Source organism: Lissotriton helveticus, chromosome 3_1 (genome assembly GCF_964261635.1).
Source record: "Lissotriton helveticus chromosome 3_1, aLisHel1.1, whole genome shotgun sequence".
NCBI lineage: Eukaryota > Metazoa > Chordata > Amphibia > Caudata > Salamandridae > Lissotriton > Lissotriton helveticus.
The window spans coordinates 1,232,079,932-1,232,100,333 of record NC_136061.1 but is presented as its reverse complement, the minus strand read 5'-3'; positions in this window follow the sequence as shown (position 1 = coordinate 1,232,100,333).

Genomic DNA, 20,402 nt, shown 5'->3' with positions numbered 1-20,402 from the left:
CTGACACCGGTTGGCGACCTTGCCGTAGGACTTTATTAAAAATATTAGAATGCAGTTTAATTTTCAGGATGATTAGATTACGTTAGGAAACACGCTGTACTAGCTATTTGTTAAGGTTAGCCCATCATACCATGTCGAAACGGATGTCAATCTAATCTTCTGAAAAGTGTGCATTTTAATAATTGTCAGAAATGTTTATTTGATTAAAATTTTTGATTTGTTTTTATATTTTAATAAATACGGCCAGGGGGGGGGCCCCGTACCCCCCCTTGACTTCCAAAGACCCCCATGTGTTGACTGGTTGAATTGGGTAATTCAGTCGGTGTTCAAGGGGGGAGGTGGCCGGCAGTCCAAGACCATGCTAGTAAATCCCATAGGTGAGCCCTAACATTCTCTGCTACCTTTATAAATTTGAAAGGTGTGGGTGCTCCTGCTACTTACTGACTACTGCAAACAGAATAAGGTGATCTGATCAGGGACAGAAATGGCACTGTGAGAGCCACAGAGTTAAGGAGATGATGGTGGCCACAGTGTGAGCCCTCGTGTACTGTTTTCAGAACAATTCTGTGTCAATGCTTGAGTAGCTCTTATCCACTCCAGTTTTTTTCTTTACATTCTGGGAGATAGGGCCGATTTTATAATGAGCTAAAGGAGGACTACAAGTCCCAGAATGCAAAGTCAAAAACCTGGACTAGCTGAGCTACTTAAGCATCGGCCTGGGAGTGGGACTCGTGCGAGCTCTATTTGCAAGAGAAGTTCCAAATTCCACACCCGGTACAAAATGTAGAAAAAAAAATGTAAACGGTGGTTTTCCGTTGTTGAGTAGGTGTTAACTAAGGGTAAGCATGTTAGATCTATGAATGAACACAGAAACATGGCATTGCCTCTCTCCAGGGCTTTGAGTGGGATGGAAAAACTGGTGGGCCTCTCAAAAGGGCGTGGCTTAAGAACATGCAAGCAAAAAATCAGTGCTTATTATAGTGTGCTGCTCGACTGGTATTTTGCTGCTTCTGTCATAGGGTGACCAGAATTTTAAAGTTAAAAACCGAAACATTTCACAATAAGCATTGGCATAGCCAATAGGTCTCGCTTTTGGGATCTTATAAGTGTTTAGCCATGCAACAGTTGATGTTGTTGCATCAAGGATATTGTGCTACATATGTAAATACTTATAAGGTCCCAAAAGTGAGACCTATAATAATAATAATAATAATCCACATTTGTAAAGTGCACAATCACCCGTAAGGGTCTCTAGGCGCTGGGGGCCGTCGGGAAGATTAAGCGAGCTATTGCCCAGAGTCACATGGTGCTGGGCTAACCTGCCGCCGGAGCCGGGGATCGAACCCTGATCCCCAGATTCCAGCGTCAGTCGCCCTGGCCGCGGCGCCACACCTCTCCCATACCTATTGGCTATGCCAATGCTTGTTTAATCATGACATTGTAAATGGCAGGTCTTAACAGTAGTTTTGGCACCCTGATAAAGCTGGGGGGCTCTCTTTGGCGGATAGTGTGCGCATTCCCTTGACAGGCCGCAGCGGCACCAGCGGCAATGTCTCCAGGTCTGCGGGTAGGTAGGACTTGTGTCCGGCTCCACTTTACAGCACCCCTCTAGTGATCACACAATGAAGCTGTGTTACTGGGGAAAAGCACTTCTTCCCGGTGAATAGACATGCGCTTCGAAGTCAGGGATGAATCATAAAGGGAAACATTTGTTCTCTCATGTGAAGCTTAAGAAATAATATAAGAGCGATAAGATGCAGGATATAAATTGCAAATCCATTAATATGCGTTCGTCATGGAGATAGTTGGTGGGGTGAGCCCCATGAACCTTAATTTGCGGTGCAATGTGTTCCAAGATCAGTAAAGAATATCGAGTGTAGGGTTAATGCACCTGTTACGGCGATGTATAAATGTAAAGGTTTGTATAGTGTACCCGTTGCAGGAGTCCATGAGATGGGTACCAGGGGATATACATGGGCTGCGGAGATTGTAAGCATCTAGTGACACAGTAATCTTCAACAAATTCGTTCGCAGGGTATTGTTGTATAATCTGCAGGTCACATCTCTCCGCCTACGGCAAGACCTTGGTTACCCGGCAAGACTGGGTTTTTGTGTGAATATTACGGTTTAAATAGGGAAAATAGAGGCATGGGCATCCGCAGGGGGGGGGGCAAGGTGTGGCACTTGCCCCCCGTGGAACGCCTCTCCTTGGCCCCCCTGTGGACGCCCATGCCACTGTGCATTACACATGGTGCTCCAGCCACTGTTCCTCTTCAGCTCGCACTCTGTTCTAGTCTGAAGCTCCTCTGCGCCCCAGGGCTCAGTAGGACAAGACCCAGAAAATGTGGTCCATTTTCCTGCACCGTCAGAGTATATTTTAACGTAGGCACCGCTCTGCATAAAGTGGTGGACATCAATGGATGGTTTCTGATTTAATAATAAGTTGCATTTATCAAGAAAGATAACACAAACAGAAAACGAATGAAAATGAAGTGTTAGACATAAGTCAGTACAGTGGGGGTTATCCAGATGGGCTAGGAAGCGTTGATGCTAAGAGGAGAGGGGCTGAGTCCATGTGTAGTCACCACTATAGTCCAGAGCAGGGAGACAACGTAATGAGCAGGGATATGTAAGATGTATCCATGAGTAGAAATGATCATACAGCCCTTCTGAGTCTTACTCATTGGGGGTTAGAGCAACTCGTTCTGGGCACTTGCCCGCATTGCCGCAACATTACAGATTTCTCATGCAAATCAGGGATGTGTTCTTTAAAAAAAAATGTGTGGTCCCTTAACGTTTTCTTCCACCCAATGGTATAGATAGCCAAACAGCGGAAAGTTTACATCCATGTGACTGATAGGCAGGGCCACTGGAATTATGCAATTGTGCAGTGATTTTTGCATAATTGTATATTTGCTGCATTTGTTGCATAATCCAATATATGCCGCATAATCTACAGAGTTTAACAAAAAAATTGTTTCTAGCTGAAACGGTTTAAAAGTTAGTAAAAACGCAGCAACACATGTTGTCGGGCAGTGGAAGGTCCTTTGCAAAGGTTGACTGATCAACTTTCTGAAGCTTGTTGCTATATTTGGGTATTTAACTAGTACTAATGAGGTGCAACTAATGCCCAAACAGTGTTAACAAGTTTAAAAATGACAAAATGAAGTTATACTGTCACAAAATGTGGCACATAAGTTAGTTTTTCTTCAAGCATAATTCACTCAACCCTGCCGCTTTATTTGACCCTCCCTGCCTCATAATTACAGTGGACCTGCTGATAGGGTATCCCTGCTCAGTGCCTCATAGTCTATTCACAGCTTAGAGTGTGATTGGTGGAGTAAGGTTGGACCTGCCCTACCCGGGTGCTCCAGACTAAGATGCTGTGATTGTGCTTTTGTGGTGAATGTGGCCTCAGGAAGTTCAAACCTCTGTGAGGACCGCAGACAGACAAAGTGAGGAAAGCACCTGGCTGCCGACGGCAGAGCCACTTTTCTCAGCTACCGCTCACCACTGGCAGGCCCTAAAACTAGGGCAGTGCCTCATACACACTTAAGGGTCTCCCAACCTGTGCACTAGAGTCTGAGCCTGGGCTGTCATCAAAATGAGACAGTCAGAGAGAAAAAACAGTAAAACTCGGGGAGTCATGCAATGACACAGGGGAGTCTCTTAGAAACTCTGTGGAACCTTTGTGACCCTTACCTGATGCCCGGTGTCCACATTTGTCCCGCTGCTGGTCCTGCTGTGCCCGCCTCCCGCTGCCGCACACTTGCTTCATCTGGTTGTGGCCGCTGCGTGGAGGGGGGTCCGTGGCACCTGGAGGAACTCCATCTCCCACCAGTCAGAGCGGCCGGAAGCTGATACCCGGGCAAGCGTGCCAGGAGGCGCTTAAATTGCGGCATCACTCCCGGTGGAGCGGGGAGCCTTTTAGAAACTCTGTGGAACCTTTGTGACCCTTACCTATTGCCCGGTGTCCACGTTTGTCCCGCTGCTGGTCCTGCTGTGCCCGCCCGCCTCCCGCTGCCGTACACTTGCTTCATCTGGGTGTGGCCGCTGTGTGGAGGGGGATCTGTGGCACCTGGACAAACTCCATCTCCCACCAGTCAGTGCGGCCGGAAGCTGATACCCGGGCAAGCGCGCCAGGAGGCGCTTAAATTGCGGCATCACTCCCGGTGGAGCGGGGAACCTCTTAGAAACTCTGTGGAACCTTTGTGACCCTTACCTATTGCCCGGTGTCCACGTTTGTCCCGCTGCTGGTCCTGCTGTGCCCGCCTCCCGCTGCCTCACACTTGCTTCATCTGGGTGTGGCCGCTGTGTGGAGCGGGGTCCGTGGCACCTGGAGGAACTCCATCTCCCACCAGTCAGAGCGGCCGGAAGCTGATACCCGGGCAAGCGCGCCAGGAGGCGCTTAAATTGCGGCATCACTCCCGGTGGAGCGGGGAACCTCTTAGAAACTCTGTGGAACCTTTGTGACCTTTACCTATTGCCCGGTGTCCACGTTTGTCCCGCTGCTGGTCCTGCTGTGCCCGCCCGCCTCCCGCTGCCGTACACTTGCTTCATCTGGGTGTGGCCGCTGTGTGGAGGGGGATCTGTGGCACCTGGACAAACTCCATCTCCCACCAGTCAGTGCGGCCGGAAGCTGATACCCGGGCAAGCGCGCCAGGAGGCGCTTAAATTGCGGCATCACTCCCGGTGGAGCGGGGAGCCTCTTAGAAACTCTGTGGAACCTTTGTGACCCTTACCTATTGCCCGGTGTCCACGTTTGTCCCACTGCTGGTCCTGCTGTGCCCGCCCTCCTCCCGCTGCCTCACACTTGCTTCATCTGGGTGTGGCCGCTGTGTGGAGCGGGGTCCGTGGCACCTGGAGGAACTCCATCTCCCACCAGTCAGTGCGGCCGGAAGCTGATACCCGGGCAAGCGCGCCAGGAGGCGCTTAAATTGCGGCATCACTCCCGGTGGAGCGGGGAACCTCTTAGAAACTCTGTGGAACCTTTGTGACCTTTACCTATTGCCCGGTGTCCACGTTTGTCCCGCTGCTGGTCCTGCTGTGCCTGCCCGCCTCCCGCTGCCGCACACTTGCTTCATCTGGGTGTGGCCGCTGTGTGGAGGGGGGGTCCGTGGTACCTGGAGGAACTCCATCTCCCACCAGTCAGTGCGGCCGGAAGCTGATACCCGGGCAAGCGCGCCAGGAGGCGCTTAAATTGCGGCATCACTCCCCGCGTCGCGGGAGCGCGCGGGAGCGTCCCGGGAGAAGCCCGGGACAAGGGCGGGCCGTCTGTGGCCGTCCGGGGCTGGCCAAGGCTGGGCTGGGCCACGTCTCTTTAGTTTGCCGCTTCGGACATATTAAGTAAGACAACTGCTTTTCCACTGGCGTCTTAGTTTGTCTGGTTATACTATTATTAGCAGTTTTTTGCTCAGAATCGATATCTATTTGTCTCCTCACCCTGTTATCCACGTTGTGTTGCAATCCGCCCTAGTATATACTAAACTATGGCCTCCCGTATCTCCAAAGCCAGAAACTCGCTAGTGGGAGGGTCCTTGGATAATTTCATCACCAGGGCCACCTCTGTGGTAGAAAGGGAAATAGCCATAAGAGAGCGACGTTTGTCCGCAGAGCATCTTTATAACAAGCGTTCGTCTCTGGGATCCATCCGGTTAGCAACTACACCGCATAACATAACACAAATGGATTGCCTGGTTAATGAGTCAATAAGTGACAACAGTACTCCATTGCTCTTACAAGACACAACTCCACCAACTAAGATATTTAGTAATTCCACTATGGACGCCTCTAATCCATATTCTAATTCTGCCTTATTACTGGAAGTCCTATCAGGGATTCGTATATCAACGGTTAGGTCCACACAAACAATGACACAGAAGCCCCAAGATAAAAAATCAGCTCAAGGTCCTCCACCAAAAAAAAAGAGAAAGGGGGGGGGGCTAGTTATAATGGCAAATGTGTTAAAACATCTCAAAATACCTTGAACGCCCCAAATGACCCGAACATAACACCTAGAAAACTCCAGCTTGACCACCTTCCCCCAACGGATTTACTAACTAAGGACCTATATACCATATTCAACCTGTATTATTCCAACAGAATCAAAATTATGTACAGAAGAAATTCCAGCCAAGATAGCGAGTAATAAAGATTCACTTTCCGTACCAAATGTCAACACGATGGCACGCCAGCCGAAAGACAAAACCGAGATAAACATCAGGGGGGTAAGGGTAGGAGGACAATCCCATATTTCGGACACCGCGCAGGTCAATACAGCTAGAACCTGCGCACTGTGAAAGATCAAAGGGGCAAATAAACAACAAATTGATCTGCCCCCAGAGGCAGTTCCCTATGTCGTGGTACTCACTGGAGTTCCAGCACTAGAGAATGGGAAAAAGGAAGGTTATTATGACCTTAAGAACAAAGTTGTACATTGGTTAAAACGCAACAGGCCACTTCCCCCTAACATCAACAGGGAAATCCTCCATGTACGGTGACTTGGTTGGGTGGTACATAGACCAAAGGAAATCCAGGGGGACATAATTATTATCAACTTTAGAGATCGTAGGGCAACTACACACATCGTTGACTGGTATTCAGAGAGGGGCAGGAGTGAAATCATAGCACACGATCTAAGCTATTTTTATCCCAGGGCTTTGTTGATAAATTCCATAAAGCCTGGGTACTGTTTATGTCACACACAGAAGGCCCTAGCTTTAACATCCTCACTTACAACTGCTTTGCTCCCTTCTCAGGTTTGGAAGGAGTGGACTGACTCATGTCTGAAAAGCTCACAGGGGTTCATAGAGAACAAGTATAGGGCAACTGATATTAGCAAGTACCCAATTCCCTATCCCAACCCTGTCCCAGATCTCAATCAGATCTTACAAGATCTGGATCAAGGTATAGAACCTTTGATGGTGGACATTGGGCCAAATTTATCCACGCCCGATATAGTGGCATTGACTGTACCCAACGTCGAACAAGTCCCAACAACCTCTACTGAGATGGCGAGAGGTAACCGGGAGGGGAGAAAGCCATCAATCGTTGCTTTGTTCTGGAACATTGCAGGTCAACGTTCCAAGCTAGCAAATGACGTATGAACCAATTTTATTCAAAACTTTAAAATCCTACGTCTTCAGGAGACTTGGACGACCTCAGAGATCCATATGGATGGGTATAAAACCTGCTTTTCACCTGCCCAACCATCTAAGTCTCGTAGAGCAAATGGAGGTTTAACAACTTACATCTCAAACTTGATACAGGCAGTTGAAATAATACCTATAAAACTCTAACCCAATTTTCAGGTTCTTAGTCTCCGTCTAAATAAAACGGACATTTTTTTCCTGGTAAATTTTTATAATAATCTTCCTGAGGGAGAATCAGTCCTCTTAGTGCGCCTGATTTGTTCCTTATTATTAACCAGATTAAGGAGGTCACCGAAAGATGTTACTATTATCTGGGGTGGAGATTTTAATTAGGGACCATGTCAAGCGAGTAATCGAAAAATATGTGGCATTATTGATGAGAGTGATAACCCAATTGCACACTTCAGACATACGAGAATGGGAAACTCTTTAAATGAAACTATGTTTGATTTAGATTTGGTAGTAGCAAACAAATTGACAAATTCAAACACAGTGATGGCTCCTACTTTCCATGGGACAGGCACTCAAAGCACTATAGATTTTATTCTTCTCTCTAATTGACCGGAGAAGGTAGATGCATATTTCACCATACACGTAAATGCTTTAAGTGATCACTACCCCCTTAGCATCACTTTGCCACTCTCACACAAACCTAATTGTAGTATTGTAAGTATTCTGGCACAAAATAATCTGACACTACACAGACAAAATGGCTATTCTCTAAAATGGGGAAAAGTTGACCCCTTTGAAATTACCAAAACAGTGGTAAAAAATGCATATCTTTCCATCCAGAAATGCTTAGATATGGCCGCATCAGACACAGAAGTTATCACTAATTTTGGAGCTGTGATAAAAGCCATAAACGAAGCCTTATGGGTAAAACTTAATAGTACATCAAAGAAGAGGAAGGGTTGGTTTAACCATAGGTGTACAGTAGCCTATTCAAACTTAAAATCTGCTTTACGGAAGGCTGTTAGGGTCCCCCAAGAGATCATAAACCTAAGAAAAGAATACAATTTGGTAATAAAGGAAAGGAAATCAGAGTTAAAGCAACAACTATGGGATCAACTTCATGAAAGCCGCACCCATAAAAACAGCGCTGCCTTTTGGTCAGTGGTTAAATCTCCTTTCCTGACTGAGAACGGAAATTCCCCTAGAATTGAGGTGGCCATTGACGAAAAGGATTGGATTGAGCATTTTTCAAAGATTTTTTTTAAAGACTCACTGGTCGCAATCAAATATGAAACAAATCTCAGCGACCAAATACCCACCCCTTATCCTATTGATCTAGTACTCACTGTTTAGCAGGTTGCCCAGGCCCTGAGAGCAAGTAAAAATGGGAAGGCCCCCGGCCATGACGGGGTGCCAATAGACTTTTTTTAAAGCTAATATGGAGCTCTGGACCCCCTTTTGACCAGGGTTCTAAATGCATCTTGTGTGATAGGCCTATTGGAGTAATGGTCCAAATCAATACTGGTCCCTATTTTTAAAAAAGGGGACCGGCAGTCTGTATCCTGCTACCGTCCAATCTCTCAGTAGGACTCTCTAGGAAAAGTGGCTGGTCGAGTGATTCTTGAGTGTTTGCAGGGATGGGTGGACGATGGCAGCATTTTATCAGACCTCCAATATGGGTTCCACGAGGGATTGGGGACCATCGACCAAGCTTTAAACCTGTCACTGTTGATAGATAAGTATGTAAACATTAAAGCAGGAGCCCTCTATATGGTGTATGTGGATTTATCGTCCGCTTTCGACTGTGTTTGCCATGCCAAACTTTGGTCTATACTTGTGGAGATGGGGGTAGATTTGAACCTTGTAAATTTTCTGAGGGAACTATACTCAAATGCGAGGGTGAGGTATGGGGCTAAGGGAGGGCTAACCGCGCCGTTCGGAGTGGAGAAGGGAGTCAGGCAAGGCTGTGTCCGCCCCCTTCCTCTTCACACTCTATACCAACGGATTGGAGAGGGAAATGATCAAGGGGTGCCAGGACCTGCCGATAATAAACAACCACCCGATTCCTGCGTTACTCTGCGAGGACGACGCAGTGATATTAGCCCGTACCCCCCTCGAATTACAGAAGGCATTGAATAGATATTCCTCCTTCATGGCCGAGCTGGATCTAAATATTAACATTGGGAAAACATTTGTTATGAAAGCTGGGCTTGGCAGTAAATGTAAATCAAGGGACATCTATTTAAAGAACGAAAAACTGTCAACCACACATAAATACCCCAATCTAGGAATCATGTTTGACCAAAAACTTTCTTGGAAACCGGCAATTGAAACGAGGAAACTCCTCTTTATGAGAACCACTACAGCCCTTGTAAATTTCTCAAGGAAATTAGGGAAAAGAGCCCCTGTGGAACTTGTCAAAATCTACAAAGCAAAATGTCTTACAGTGGCACTCCATGGAGCGGGTGTATGGGGTCATGTGGCTACGGATGGATTACAGGGGGTAGAAAATACCTTTTTGAGGTATCTTCTCGCAGTACCTAGGAGCACGGCCACTTTCTCCTGCCACATAGAACTGGGACTTTCCCACCTGTCAGACATTGTGAAAATACAGCCACTCCTACTGTGGCACCGAATCTGGTCGTCAGAAAAGACAGCATTTTCCCAATCGATAATCCTAGACTGTATCGCCTTGGAGAAAGCACATAAATCTGGATGGATATCTTATGTGAGAAGGTTTTTACTTGATCTAGGGTTAGAAAAATATTATCATGATCCCAGTTAAATTCGGGAGATACCCAGGAAAGTTTTTCAGGCTCATTGTCTTAATCACCTCGATGAACTACGACTCACGATCGAGGCCTTGAAACCCACAGTTAAACACTGTTTGGCCGTTCAAACATCATTTGCCATCCAGCCTTACTTAACGTATGATACCACCACCTATGAGCGCTTTCTCTTGACAAGGTTTAGGCAAAAAAAATTCCATCGACTGGTTGTATTTCCAATGAGAAATAACTGGGCAAGTAAATTACCTCTTTGCCCTTGTGATGACATCTCTATCCAGACAACCATGCATACCATTCTTTTTTGTAAATTTTACACTGAGTCTAGAAAGAAATGGCTTATGCCACCACTAAAACTATTGGGTTTCAGAAGATGTCGCCCTGCATTCCTTTTCTTACAGTTACTGGACGAGGAATGGCTGGCAAAGATCATTATTAAATTCTTGAAGTGTATCGTTCATCACAGAAGTAATTTAAAATGATCAAATGAACTAAAAAGTCAATAAGTAAAAAAGATCTGAATCGTGTTTGGGCTACAAATCCTCCGTCATATAACAGTTTGTTCACAGCTTGATTTTAAAACCTGTATTTTAAAAAAATGTATAAATTGTATTAACTAAGATGTTGAAAAGTTTTATACTGAATGTGCTTTTATGGTTTTGTACATGGAAAAAACACGAATAAAGAAACTTTTGATTTGATTTGATTTGACACAGAAATGAGTATGAAAACATAACACAAACTCAGCGTAGCAGGTGCTCCTGAGTAGACTGGGGAAGATATTTCCATAGCATCCTGCCAAAAAGATGTCTGCATTCCTCACCTGCACTAAATTACTATCTGGTGATGTCAGAAACAAGGGGTTAGTGGGGCAGCGATGACCAAGCAGTTCGTACTTCCACTCGGGCCAAATTTTAGAATTGCCATACGTGCTTCAAGACTGCTTGATAAAGGTAACCAAGTTAAGTAACACAAGTACAAGGGATGAATGTAATTTGTGAGGTATAGAGTAAAAATGGTTGTAGAAACATCTGTTTCATTTTCATGTATCATCCCCTTCCCTAATTACAAAAAATACAGTACAAAAGGTTGAGAATCCATACGTAGGTAATTTGAATTTGACAAAAATGACCATCCTTCCATCCTTTTTCTACTTTGGGCTGAATCTCTTTTTCTGTCCATCTGTTCACAGTTGTTCTTAATCACAGCGAAGCGTTGTAAATGGCCATAGCACGTGTTTTTATTTTTGTATACATTTGACACATGCAGCCAACTAAATAGACAGTAGGTGCTTAGAAGAATGTAGGGTCTAAATGTAGTGGTTGTGAGATTTGCATAATTGAGGACCCCTATTCTGAGAACCTTCGCATACATAGACCTTCTAGACAGGGGGCGCCACAAGTCGTAACTAACACCCCAAACCTCGGGACAGGAAGACTTCCAGGATAGCACAGGTACTGGTCCAGTACCCGAAATAAAGAGCAGCACAATGGACTACTTATTAAAACTACGTTGGTGCCCTGAGGATAGGAAATGTTGTGCCTTGATCCCTGTTAGATGCAAAAACAACAGTTGACGAACAGAATGCAGAACAATGTCATACATTCACCCCAGTACAGAGATCTGGGTCTAAATCCATCGTTTTTTTTCTCACCATGCCATTCCAGTTTGGACCCAGCCATATGCAAATCAGTCTTGACCCTGTGCCCCATGGGACCAGTCCAGCCCGAACTGCCAGGCCTGGTCCTCCCTGGACAGGAAACAAGCATCCTAGGATCGGTTTCGGGTTTTCAGCAAGTTTATGTGTCTTTTCTGCTTGATCCTTGTTAGAAGCCTCTGGCGAGCTAGTCAGTTTGTAGAGCTTCATATTCAGCCTGTTCCTTCACCACTTGAAATGCCCTGGTTGGGAAATATCCCCAGGGGCTTCCTTGCTTCCACTGGCCCCTCTGCTGCCTTCTGCTTGTCGAATCCAGCATTAAGTTAACCTAAAAGCGCAGCAGGTGCTTCAAGTACCCCAGGTCTGTAAGGGCACCAATCAGATGTTCCAGGGTCAGTGTCGTGCACAAAAACCATTTCCCAGTGTAGCTGGAAACCGAGGAACCAGCTGATCAGAACATGTAAAAAGCTGTTGCATGCGGGAGCGCTGGTGGTTGCCGGGTCGAGGAGGGGCTAGCTTTGCGGGAAGAGGGTGTGGGTGCACACAGTCCATATCATCCTTGTGGAAGGAAACCACCCTTTTTCTCTGGGAGAAACTTACGAGGGCATTAGCTGCATAACCTTAAACCTAAAACACAGATTTTTTGTCTGACGAAACATATTAGTCTAAGACAGTGAGGTACATGGGGGCGGTCAGAGTAGCAATTAATAAGGAATTCTTCCGCGCTGGAGTGACTGGTGACATAGTAAGTATCAATAGGGCACAGTACAAGAGGGCCTGCCCTATGCATAGTGTCTGTCAGTCACTGCCTTAGTTTGCTGCTCATCTTTTTAGTCACTGTCAGGTGTGCATTGATGGGAGATTTATATACTTATAGTGTTCTGGCGTGTGGTGCTTGCATCAGGAATTGCCTTTTGTTAAAGGTGTAAGTTGTACTTCCAAGTTTCAGCGGCAGAAGTCTGTCTCTGTCCTTTGTTGTTTTCATGACACTGCTGGTTTCTCCAGTGCCTGCTGCTTGTTCGCGATGGCTCAGGTTCTTGGCTCTAGTGAAAGCCGCCATTCGACTGCTTTGTTGTGCTTAGAAGAATGTGTTTCTTCATTTTACAACACCAGGCTCCCCGCGGAGCGTCTGCCTCTTGCTCTAGTGTTGTTTTTGTTCTCAGGCTGCTCCCCGCCCCTTCTCACCTCTCTGAGAGTCAGTGCCCCCTTTGACCCTCCACCTGCCGCCCACCCCCTCCCCCGCCTCTTCTCCCGGTTCACAACTTGGTGCTTTCACACTTAACGTCACCTCCAGCTCCCATTTTCAGAGAGGGCCCCGGGCTCCCTAAGAATGACATGAGGGGGAGGAAGAGAGAGGGGGGACAGAGGAAGACTTGGTGGGGTCGGGGAGACGGATATGGTGGGGGGTGAGAGTGAACAAAGAGGGGGAGAGAGAAAGAGAGAGAGAAGCAGTTGGGAAAGACCGAGAAGTAGGGAGGAAGGAAGATGAGAGAGCAAGTGGAGCGGGGTGGGGGTTTCTGGGTGAGGGAGCGCAGCTTCAGAGAAGTGAGACCTGTGTCCTAACTCCGCCAACGAAGACAGCGGGTCCAATGGACAAAATACCAGGCCAGACAGAGTAGGTCCAGGCAGTGTGCATGGAGGCAGGCTCAGTGGGTCCGGAAGAGGGACAGGGCAGGCAGAACAGCTCCAGAGAAGGGCGAACAGATACGGACCAGGGCAAGCAGATCCAGACCTGCAGATCCTCCTGAGCAGGGAGAGGGCGCAATACACAATCAGAATGTAGTGTTCAGCTTTTGGGGTGCCAGGGGGTAACTTTAGGGTTCCGGGTGGGTGTGGGTTTTAGGGTGCCAGGGAGTCATTTTAAGGTTCAGGGTGGGTTAGGAATTCAGGTGCCAGTGGGATAATTTTAGGGTTCAGGGTGGGTATGGGTTTTGGGGTACCCGGGGGGATAATTTTAGGGTTCAGGGCGGGGATGGGTTTTGGGGTGCAAGGTGGGGGGAAATGTTAGGGTTCAGGGAAGGTATGGGTTTTGGGGTGCCAGGGGGACAATTTTAGGGGTTAGGGCAGGTATGGGTTTTGGGGTGCCAGGGGGTAATTTTAGGGTTCAGGGTGGGTATGGGTTTTGGGGTGCCAGGGGGACAATTTTAGGGGTCAGGGTGGGTATGGGTTATGGGTGCCAGGGGGGTAATTTTAGAGTTCAGGGCGGGTATGAGTTTTGGGGGAGCAGGGGTAATTTTAGGGTTCAGGGTGGGTATGGGTTTTGGGATCCTAGGGGGTAATTTTAGGGTTCAGGGTGGTTTTGGGTTTGGGGTGCCAGGGGCATCATTTTATGGTTCTGGGCTGGTATGAGTTTTGAGGGGCAGGGGTAATTTTAGGGTTCAGGGTGGGTATGGGTTTTGGGGGGCTAGGGGGTAATTTTAGGGACCAGGGCGGGTATGGATTTAGGGGTGCCACAAAAGAAAGAGATGGCTGTGGCACAACAACCCTGTGGTATATGCGACCTGCTTCCGGACCCCCATGGCTCCTCCTGCTCCCCAGTGTTTCTTGTGCCCCACCTGGCACAAATCATGTCGGAGGATGCTGATGACGTTAACATTTTGCCGCCCACTGGAAAAATGTCTGCGGACGCCCAAAAATAGAGGGCAGCACATGGGATCAGAACTTTGTAGAAGGGCCAGGATTAAGAAGGGGGCCCTGCAGGCAAAAAAGAGGGAGGATCGGAGGAGTAACCGAAAACTCCATTTCCAGATTCTGTATGATTACATGTGCTCGGTGTTTATATTCCATGTGAAACGGAAGAGGTTGTATTCTTTTAATGGGAGGGAGAGCGAGCATGGATGGGCTAATTGTCACATGCTTTCGTTTACATTTTAAGAACAATCACGAGAAGTTCATACCATGCCCGAGAGAACTTTATTGGGGGGTGGTGACGGCTACAGCCAATAAGAAATCAATTGTCAGTGATTGCTTTAATGTTGTTATGTGATCAGGGCTAATAATATGCATTCAACCATTCCACCAACTGCTACCCTGCATGGGGGCCAATTGGATGGACAGCGAACAAGGTGCTATGACAATGGTAAGACTTCTGCATCTGGTGACGAAGGCTCTCTCAGGACAAGGGTTTGGAGCCAGGCAGTGTGTTGACACTAATAAAGTCAGATCATCATCCAGCTGCTTGTGGACTTGAGCCTCCACTATAGGGACCGTGTTTGGTTCCAGGTTCAGTTCCTGGCGGATACATTCAGCCTTTGTCATCTTGCTGGGGGTGAAACAATGGGTGTCCTTTAAGAGCGTAACAATAGAAATCTGTTATTCAGCACCAAGATACCATTAGGGTGAACGTGCATGTAACAGATTGGTCATTTACAGCAAAAGCTAGGGTCAAAGTGTATGAGTGCTTTGGTAATGGGCACCTTTTTTGGGAATGCCCACCCCCCTTTCAGAGCGCTATGAAAACCTAAATCAACACTGGGAAGCAGGTGGAGATAAAGCAAAGTTTCTCACACAATATACTAAACATTTTGGGACTCTGCATCAATGGATCAGCATGGTTGGGGCCGTAAGACCGGGAGCCGCTCGCCCTTGAGTCCATTTCTCACCTGTCATGCGGTGTGTCACATGCGGGGCGGTTCCAGGCACAGGGAGCCCAGTGGAGGAGGGGTTGCAGTTGTTGGGAGACTGCCCCCTTATTTCGGCAGTTAAACATACATTTCTTAGGGTGTTTTACTTTGGGTAAATGTGGGCGAGGGTTGTGGCGTAAGGCTAAAAAGCTGCTGATTCTCGGGTTCGGAGAGCGGGTGTGAGCCTGACTGCCAGGCATCAACAGCCTGTGATTGAGAAATAAACGTATTTGGGTAATATACTGGTGCACCTGTAAAGCGCCCCAATGTCTTCAGGAGCACATTTCCCAATCTCGGCGGCTCAACGCAGCCTTGTGGCCTTCTTAGGTTGATTGGGTGTGCGCCACTGAGTTGGGCGACGGTGAGCTTCTGTTGTGCAGTACTAATTTTCATTCAGGGTGAACATGTACTTTTAAAGATGGTTCAGTTCAGGTGGTGGGGGCCGATATGCATTGGGAGAGGATGTGGCGCTAAGACCTGAGTGGTGTGCTTCTGGGCTGGGGGAAGCAGGGGTATATTATCAACAAATAGCGATATTTATCGCTAAGTAGGGTTAGCGGCAATTTTGATATCACTGCGCATCATGGGATTTTATCGCTGAGATAACGTGCTATTAGCAACGTTTATCTCAAAAGCGATAAAATTCCCGGCGATAGCGGCAAAATCCGTGAATATCGCTGAGAATACAGCGATATTCACGCATTATCGCTAACAGGGTCTTAGCCATTATATCCACCTCCCATTGGATATAATGGCTAAGAACTGGTCTGAAAGCAGTCGCTAACAGGTTGGGTACGCCCACTTTGCATGTCATTAGCGATAAATATCGCTGACATGCAAAGCGGCCACAAACCGCTCGCTATCGCCTACAAGCTGTCGCTAACTGCTGTTAGCGACAGCTTGCTAATAGGGCGATAGTATTATCGGCGCTTAGCGGCTGAAAAAGGCCGCTAAAGCGGCAAAAATTGCTTATCGCCCCCCTTGATAATATGCCCCCAGGTTTTATCGAGTATCAGTTTCAGATCAACATCACCTGTTTCTGGTCCAATGCCTTAAACCGAAGTGTGAGGGTAGGAGGGCTCCAATTGCCCACATGCACAATGCAAGGCTGGCAAGGATCTGTACTGCCATGGACTGTAAGGGGTTGGTCCCCCTTCCTACTCAGAACTATCTCTGAGAGGGTTTGGGTTATGGGAGAGGGCCAGCCTGTTGAGGACCTTCTCCCATATTTGCCTCCAAGCGGTGTCAGTACAAGAAGTGCCCGGAGTGTAAGGCCTCTGGGTGCCTTTTTGCAGCTCTCAGGTGCTCGCAAGAGGCTATAATTTGGTGCTGATCTGGGGGGGGGGCAACTTTTCACATTTTGTTATTCTATTTCCGACAGATGCTGGCATGGAAAGGCTCACAGGGGTATGTGAGTCGCACACGAGTTGGGTGAGTGGAACAGCCATTATCTCCTTTCGCCCAATCAGGATGGGGAGTGATACAACATGGACGTGCTATCAGTGGGGCCAGCAAGGTTTTGTTCATGTCCAGTCCTGCAGGAAGGAAGCTCGCCTTGGTGTGTGTCAATCGCTGGAACCTCGCCCAGCCCAGGTCCCCGCCTGGGGGGGCGGGGATCATGAAGTTTGGATGGTTGTTCAGTCGTGTATGAACAGGTTGAAACAATGTTTTTCACAGGCAGGTATGCAGAGAGGGCCCTGTCTTGCACCTGGTTGGTAATGATCTGGTTCACCTGGGTAGGAAGGGTGTAGTGGAAGCACTGATCACCGAGGTAGGATGGCTGGTGAGATGCCTGCAGGCGTTGCTGACATGGTCACACATTGTCCACAGATTTCAGTAGAGGGGGGTGAGTCTGTGTGGGCTTGAATTACTCAGTAAAAAGAATCAACAACCGTATTGATAATCTATTCCGGTCGCCAAAACTTCAGACGATTGCGCATGGGCGCATTAGGGGGGAACGTTTTTTCCTGAAGGATGGCAAGCATCTCTCCAAGCTAGCATGCTAGGTAATGAAAAATACCTGGAGAATTTACTTGCCTGGTTAGTGGGAGCCCGGATCAGGGCATGACCTCCTAGGTGCGGGGGGGAGTTAGTCGGGCAACTATGCTGGCCTGGGTCAGTAAGGTCATGATTGGTGGCCATTTTTTACGGTCCTTAGTAGGCATCACCATTGTCAAATGAGGACGCCTGAGGGGGGGACAGATGATCTCTCATGGAACTCCAGGGGCAGTTACAGCCAGTAGGCTGGAAGGGTGCAGGGGGAGGGGAAGTTCTGTTTCCGGTAGGCTTTTGGGCCAGCACAAGCGCAATGGTGCAAGAGAACTGGGCATAACAGCACAGCCCCTTATGGAGATAATATTGAGGGCTTAAGGGGTGTGATAACCTTCGGGCAAACTGGGCCTCCTGCGCAAGGTTACCACGGTTGGAGGGTGGGACCTAGCATGATCTTGGACCATTCATTGACCGTGCCGTAGGCTCAAACAGGGAAACACAGGAAAAGAATGTTGTTGATCACTTAGCTTATGACCGGAATTAATATGTATTAGAAACATGTTAAAGATAGCCAAATAATATACTGTACATATCAATATAATGGACCAGACTTTCTGTGTATTTTATAAATGATGTAAATATGAAAATGTATGTTTTTGTTATTGCTATGAATAAAATATGGCTGGGGTTTTACGACCCTTAACCCAAGCCATGGTGTGTTGTCTCCATTGATGTCTTGGGGGGAAATGGAGGGGGATCTGGGGTTGCACTAGGTGCACAAATGATGAAGTAACAGGGGACTGTCTGTTTTGGGGAGGGGGAATCGGCAGTACCTCACCATATACGAAGGCGGGATTCGGGCACGCCGCAGACTATGACGGTCTTCTGGGTCCCCATATGTGGGCTAGGGGTGGGGCGGAGTGGCACACAGGAAGTGACACGTGCGGTCCTCGCCTAGCTTGGGATTGGTCCAGAGAGTGGTGACCGGGAAGCACAAACAAGTGCTTCTGGGTCATTTTGGCCAAATCGGCTAACAAGCCGGTTGAAACCGGCTTCCTGGCCATAATGGCTTTAAAAGGGGGCTGTGGAGCGCTGGATCGGACTTTCACGATGCTGCTCCACAGCAAGCAGAGTGACAGGACAGTCTCCGGAATGGAGACCTTTTTCCAGAGTTTTTCCCCACCCACCATCCCCTGAGGCAGATGTTTTGATGTGTAAAAAAGTGCTTTTCTGTAGTTTTAGTAAAGGTTTTATGAATGTCATCAATAATGTATTTTGTGGTGTACTAACTGAATTTCCTTTTAGGGCGGCATCTTTGTCGTATTTTATGCAAAGTTATGAAGTATCCTTGGTCAGGCGGTAAGGTCATGATTGGTGGGCAATTTTTACAGTCCTTAGTAGGCATCACCATTGTCAAATGAAGGCACCTGGGGGGGACTGATGGTCTCTCACTGAGCTCCACGGGCAGTTACAGCCGGTAGGCTGGAAGGGTGCGGTGGAGGGGAAGCTCCGCTTCCGGTAGGCTTTTGGGCCAACCTCCGCACACGCGCAATGGCGCGAGAGAACTGGGCATAACAGCACGCACAGCCCCTTATGGAAATAATGTGGAGGTCATAGGGGTGCCCGGGGTGACATAACCTTTGGGCAATCTGGGCCTCCTGTGCAAGGTCACTCCGCTAGGAGGGTGGGACCTAGCATGATCTTGGACCAGTCATTGACCTTACCGTAGGCTCAAACAGGGATACGCAGGAAGAGAATGCTGTTGATCACTTAGCTTATGACAGGAATGGCTATATATCAAAAACCTGTTAAAGATAGCCGAATTATATACTGTACATATAAATGTAATGGACCAGAAATCTGCGTATTTTGTAAATGGTGTAAATAGGAAAATGAATGTTTTGTTATGAATAAAATACGGCTTTGGTTTTACGAGCCTTAACCCAAGCCATGGTTTGTGGTCTCTTTTGATGCCTTGGGGGAAAATGGAGGAGGATCTGTGGTTGCCCTAGGTGCACAAAAGATTAGGTAAATGGGGACTGTCTGTTTTGGGGATGGGGACTCTGCAGTACTTGGCCATATATGTGAGGGCTTTAGATCTGATGTCACTTCTTGTAACGCCATTCCCTGTAAAGTCGTGACTTGTGATGTCACTTTCTATGGTGTAAATTCCTCTGATGCCATGTGTGATGTTGTGTGCTGTTGTCGCGCACTGTGATGTCACTTGCATACTGCCAAACTAGGTCAGTCCCCCAACTTCTTTTTTTAGGACTTGTGCCCTGCTAGGAGTGCCTGAAAACAGACGCAAAATGTCCTTTCACATGGGGCAAGCCCCATGTGAAGGGGCCTGCATCACTCCTAACATCTGAGGTGAAGCTGGCGTAAGGATTTGACGCAGTGGCGTACTAGAAGTGGCGTAGTGAAATCGCATAGATTTCACTGCGCCACTACTACGAGCCTTTTATGCGCTGAACACCCACCCTGCATATATCATACCTGACACAGGTATAATATAATGCAGGGGTTTACAAAGTGACGCATCTGCCTAGATGTGTCACTTTGTAAATACGGCGCAGTGTGGCACATATTTTATGCCCCCACTGCGTCACAAACAGTGACGTAATGGCGGCTTAAAGGGCTCATAAATAAGGTCCTCAGTGTTTGTGGGGGGGGTCAGGAAGGTTTAAGGGTGGAGTGCAGATCATTGCATTATTGGGGTTTGTTTTACTCTATAGTCTTTTCTAAATTGTGGGGATGCAAGATAGAGACTAGAGCTTTATGGTCAAGATAGTCGGTGCCTGTTGCAGATTTCCTGAAGGTCAGAGGGATTTCGTTGCATACTGTTATCTATAGGAAGTAGATGTCTTTTCACAGAATCTTCTGTTGCTTAGGCAAGCCAGGGCATTCACTTGGCAAGAACACAAATGCCATTGAGTTCTCCTGCCACAAATCTCTGAAAACAGTAGTAATGTCATCTTATCAGTTGCCCTTGACCTTACTGTATGTTAGTTGTTGCTATTCTTTCACTGTATATTGAATGTAAAAGTCTTCGGTTGTTTTGGGCAGGGGCAGATGGTAACCGTGGTTCATTCGCATAACAGTGAATCTGAACTGGAATGAGTGAATAAGTGCAGGTGGAGGCAAAGTGGGGGAAATGAAGGCTCCAAGGCGTCGTTGCAGTAGAAAACACCCGTGCTAAGTACTGTTTGAGTGTTGCATAAATAAAAAACCCTAGGGCCCA